We start from the raw sequence: 6,000 nt of genomic DNA on the forward strand, positions 1-6,000 counted from the left end.
CTACGATACAAGTTAACAGCATTACTTGTATCCTAGGGACTAACAATCAATATCGGTCTATATCAATTAACCCTGTTAAACTCGAGTCATTTCGAGACGTGCATTTAAAAAACTGTCGTAGAATCTGTTTTTGTCGAAAAATTTAGTGTTCATCGATTCGAAGATTGAATTTTAAAGGTGCCTCGGTACAACGCAAACGAGCACATTCGGAGTAAATTATAGATTTTGATGCGGAGTTAATTAAAGCAGCGTTTCATTTTAGTCGTAAAATTAACAAAAACGGAACTCATTTTAATCGTATAAGAAGCACTCCCGTAAGTAGAAACTAGCAAGTTAATAGTTCAGGTATCCAATTAAGAGCTCTGCGGTTAGCAGTCAGGAATCTCTGACACGGGATCATACACCTTGAACAGACAACCCTAATCGCATGGGAGCATCTACATCGGTGCATGCTCAAGCATCCGATAAACCTGAACAATTTTTTACACGCGCTGCGTAAACGACGATAAACGACAATTATTGTTTTATATCTTACAAGCTGATATCTCGATACATCCATTTTAACTTTCTTCTGTTCTATTTTCGGGCTCCGTTTCAGAAATAAATACTAACGCTTCGTTAACCATGGTTAATGAAACCAATTCAACGACAAACTCGTCAACGTAGATATACATCGATCGCCAAGCATTGTATCGAGATAAAGTATCGAAATAAATCGTCACTGGCAGTACCAAAATACGCAAGTATCATCGAGACTTCGAATTAAAATGTAAAATATATATAATTCAACATTTTAAAGTAAATTAAACCTGTATTAATTCATCTTGAACAATTTTCAAACTCACACAGAGGAAAATTGACTCGTAAATAAGGAATCATTATTATTATTTTAAAAAGATTAATTTTCCTCGAGAAACCTTCGTCACTGTGCCTGAACTTTTGCCCTAACTTTAAATCTAATATTACTTTCAATATTGTTCAGTTTTGCAGATATTCACAACACATGGTGTAAAGACACAATTGCTTCGAAGGTGTGTTCCCACCCATAAGACTGTCCCATAGCTTGAATTAAATTTTTGCAACGTTACCAATTCTTTTCGATAATTTTCCCAACTATCTCCTAATTACCTTGCATCGACTTCTTAAAAAATGGGAAATATCCGCCCTGGTCGCTGTTAATATCAGAACCTGCTCGAATGTTCGAAGACAGCTTATCGGTTAATCGTAGATCGTAGATCATCGAGCTGTCAGCGTGACGCTTTCACACGAGGGACCATTTGAAAGTGTATCTATCCGCGGCGCGTAACTTTATTACCATCTAAAATCGACGCCCGATCGAGATCCATCGAGCTTTCACAGCGCGGCGCGTTGAAACCGAGACCTACGCGTAGACGATGAGGTTTGCCCGAGTAGGTGTTCGAGGATCGTAAACGTCGGTACCCGACTCGATAAAACCCACGGAAACGACGTGCGCACGCATCTAACGCGTAACCGGTACCAACACTACGGAAAACGCGCGAGAATCTCTTCGAGAGACACGTACTCGATTACACTTTCGGATTCGTTGGACTGCTCAATCGAACGGATCTAACGATCCTCGGGGTGTATGTTTTGGAAATTAATATTTCACGCGTCTACTGTTTACCGACCGAGCAACACGATCGTGTATCGATAATGTTTGAGCAGTTCTACGAGTATCTACGAGTATCTACGAGTATCTGCGAGTATCTGCGAGTATCTGCGAGTATCTACGAGTATCTGCGAGTATCTACGAGTATCTACGAGTTCTACAGTATTATTTTGTAGTAAAGTATGTTACTTAGTTCGATAGATCTAGAACCTGGGAACTCTCGAGAAATTATTTTTCTTTAGTGTAACGAAATAGGTTATAGTACTTAATTCTTTTTCAAATTTTGGAAGAAAGTATTGTTAGTATTATACTTTGATTTCTTTTTGTCACGTGTGTTCGACTCCCACGGACTTTTAAGCATACCGATGGTCTAATTTCTTTTAATGTTACAACTTTGGATGGTTTTGTTTTAATCCTTTATTTTGAGTTTTGTGATTCTTTCAATCGCTACGGTACGCTAATTGTGAGTCATTGTAGTTTCTTTCGTAGTCATTTGTTCTCCTTTGTGAACGGTCTATATAGTCACTGACGAAAGGTCAATCGTATGGTTGGTTTCAAAGTGATAGTTATTTTTTCGGTGAAGAAGATAAATAGGATTGTATTCTAATTTCGTTTAAATCGATTGTATTCGTTCTGCTATTAAAAGATTGCCAACAATTTTTTAAAAAAGTTTCATTCTTACCCCAACTACCCTTGTATCTTCTTTGCAATGCGTTCATTGATCAGTGGCAAGCATAGTATTCTCCATGGTGATAAAAAAACACTCTACTCGGCAAAAGATCTCGTATTACGTGTCATACTCAATTTGTCGTGAGTAGATGGAACAGTAGTAACATAAGTTTATAAAAGAAACTTTCATTTATATTCGAAAAGCTCGATTCAATATTCGATACCCAATTGATCGAGTACCATCGCTCTATTCAATGAAAACTCTCAACTTACGTACTCTACTCAACCAACTTGTCACCAGTAGACAGAACAATGGTGTTGCAAATTCGTAAAACATTTCTCATTCATATTCAAGCAACTTTCGTACACAGATCGATCAATACCATCGACATCTAATCGCTATCATCGCTACCACCAACTGTACAATTTTTTCCATCATCTCTATCAGTCATCGACAACATAGTATCCACTTCAAACAACGCTCTACTCCATACAGCAAAAGCTTCCAATTTAGTGTCCTACTCATGGTGACACAAATTATTCCTACAACCTTCGTACTCAGATCCACCTATCTCGTCTTTCCACTATGAAAAATGCGATCCAACATTCTGAACCCAATTGCTCGAGTACCACCAATACCCAATTGCTTTCATCGCTATCTCCAACTGTACCATATTTTCCACCATCTCTATCAGTCATCGACAATATAGTATCCACTTCAAACAACGCTCTACTCCAAACAGCAAAAGCTTCCAATTTAGTATCCTACTCATGGTGACATAAACAATTCCAGCAACCTTCGTACTCAGATCCACCTATTTCGTCTTTCCACTATGAAAAGAGCGAGCCAATATTCTGAACCCAATTGCTCGAGTACCACCAATACCCAATTGCTTTCATCGCTATCTCCAACTGTACCATATTTTCCACCATCTCTATCAGTCATCGACAATATAGTATCCACTTCAAACAACGCTCTACTCCAAACAGCAAAAGCTTCCAATTTAGTACCCTACTCATGGTGACACAAACTATTCTAGCAACCTTCGTACTCATATCCACCTATCTCGTCTTCATATCATACTACCTTTGTACTCATATCCACCTAACATTACCCAATTGCTCGAGTACCACCGATACCTAATCATTTCCATCCTTACCTCCAACTGTACAATTTTTTCTACCATGTCTATCAGTCATCGACAACATAGTATCCACCTCAAACAATGCTCTACTCCATATTGAAAAAGCTTCTACTTTAGTATCCTACTCCTGGTGGCACAAACTATTTCAGCAACCTTCGTACTCATATCCACCTATCTCGTCTTCATATCATACTACCTTTGTACTCATATCCACCTAACATTACCCAATTGCTCGAGTACCATCGATACTCAATCGCTTCCATAGCTACCTCCAACTGTACCACTTTTTCCATCATCTCTATCAGTCATCGACAATATAGTATCCACTTCAAACAACGCTCTACTCCATACAGCAAAAGCTTCCAATTTAGTACCCTACTCATGGTGACACAAACAATTCCAGCAACCTTCGTACTCATATCCACCTATCTCGTCTTCATATCATACTACCTTTGTACTCATATCCACCCAACATTAGGTACCCAATTGCTCGAGTACCACCAATACTCAATCGCTTCCATAGCTACCTCCAACTGTACCATATTTTCCACTATCCCTACCGGTCATTGTCACCGATAACATACCATCCACCCGAAACAACGCACTACTCCGTATAGCAAAAACCCGTGGACTGGTCGCGAGTAGGCAAAACAGTAGCGACACGCGTCGAACCGTGAAATGAGTGTTCCGCGAGACCGAACCGTGGTCTGACCGAACGAAAGAATCTTCGACGAGGAGTCGTTCGATATCCGCGAGGGAATCCGCGGCTACCTCTCGGGCCCGGTGACTTCGAAGGCGATAATTCCAGCGCTCGCATCGGCCCGATCCGTTATGCTGAAGGCGACAGAGACAAGAGAAAGAAAGAAAGAGAGAGAGAGGTATCTCTCTCTCTCTCTCTCTCTTTCTCGTGGCCGGCACGCAAAGCGTTTCGCTTATATACGTTGTTACGTCGACACCTCGCTCGGGTGGAACGCGCGCGGCGGTAGAAAGCGAGAAGGGAAAAAGGGACGCGAGAAAGATAAAAAGAGTCGGGCCTAGGTGAATGATTGCCCGGATCGGTGATAAAGTCATCGCCTTTAGCACCGGCGTAAGATGATACATCGGCGGACGATGCTGCGCGGAGATTGTCCCGCGGTTCGAGGAGACGCCGAGCGAACGGGCACGGGGGTACGCGCACACCAGCGTGGGGGCCCGGTCCGCTCTCGGACAGGGAAGAAAAAACGGTAGAGAGGGACTATATCCTCGTTCCGGTCGGTATGGGTGCCTTCAGAATTTCAGATATTAAGGCTGATACCGCGAGCTCGCTAAAATATCACGAGAGCCGCCGAGGGATTTCTCGCCTTTCCCTCCTCTGGTCCTCCCTACACACACACACACACGCGTACACACACATACACACACACAACCCTCCCACCCTTCCGCTCCGCGGTGTATGTCCCTCTGTGGCTCGATGGCCCGCGCCTAGGCGCGCGGCCCGCGCTCGGATCGTCCACCGAGATTAAGTCTAAACGAGTTAATTCTCGCGGCTGGCCTTCGATTCGAGTTTCCACGCGCGGGGACCAGCGGTCCCAACGGCGGCGGCCTGACGAACGACGGGTCGAACGATCGGGGGATTCCGAGTCGTGGGACACTGTTGGTGATCGTTTCGGGTTTTCTGGGCGGAGTCGCGGGCTTGGTGGAACTCCGGGGAAATTTGCGCTGGATTAAGGGGTTCGTTGGTCGATTTCCAAGGAGTGAAATTCTGAGGGAGATAAAGAGTAGTGTGGTTGTTAAGAGTAGTGTTATTGAGTGGTTTTCGAGAGTGGTGTATTTGGAGATTTGACACGTGGGTGTGGAATTGTTTGCGTATTTGTTGAGAGTAAAAATTCGTAGTGTAAACCGAAACGGGGAGATTCTATGGCTCGAAATGGAAGGAGAATAAAGAGTAGTGTGATTGCTAAGAGTAGTGTCATTGAGTGGTTTTCGAGAGTGGTGTATTTGGAGATTTGACACCTGGGTGTGGAATTGTTTGTGCATTTGTCGTGGGTCAAAGTTCGTGGTATAAATCAAACCAGGGAGAGTCTATGGCTCGAAATGGGAAGAAAATAAAGAGTAGTGTGATTGCTAAGAGTAGTGTCATTGAGTGGTTTTCGAGAGTAGTGTATTTGGAGATTTAGCACGTGGGTGTGGAATTGTTTGCGTATTTGTTGCGAGTAAAAATTCGTAGTGTAAACCGAAACAGGGAGATTCTATGGCTCGAAATGGAAGGAGAATAAAGAGTAGTGTGATAGCTAAGAGTAGTGTCATTGAGTGGTTTTCGAGAGTGGTGCATTTGGAGATTTGGCACGTGGGTGTGGAATTGTTTGTGTATTTGTTGCGAGTAAAAATTCCTGGTGATTCTATGGCTCGGAATGAGAGGAAAATAAAGAGTAGTGTAATTGCATCGATGACGTGGTTTTCGAGAGTGGTGCATTTGGAGATTTAGCACGTGAGTGTGGAATTGTTTGTGTATTTGTCGTGGGTCAAAATTCGTGGAACAAATCAAGCCAGGGAGATTCTATGATTCGAAATAGAAAA

This window comes from Ptiloglossa arizonensis, chromosome 5 (assembly GCF_051014685.1).
Source record: "Ptiloglossa arizonensis isolate GNS036 chromosome 5, iyPtiAriz1_principal, whole genome shotgun sequence".
NCBI classification, from domain to species: domain Eukaryota; kingdom Metazoa; phylum Arthropoda; class Insecta; order Hymenoptera; family Colletidae; genus Ptiloglossa; species Ptiloglossa arizonensis.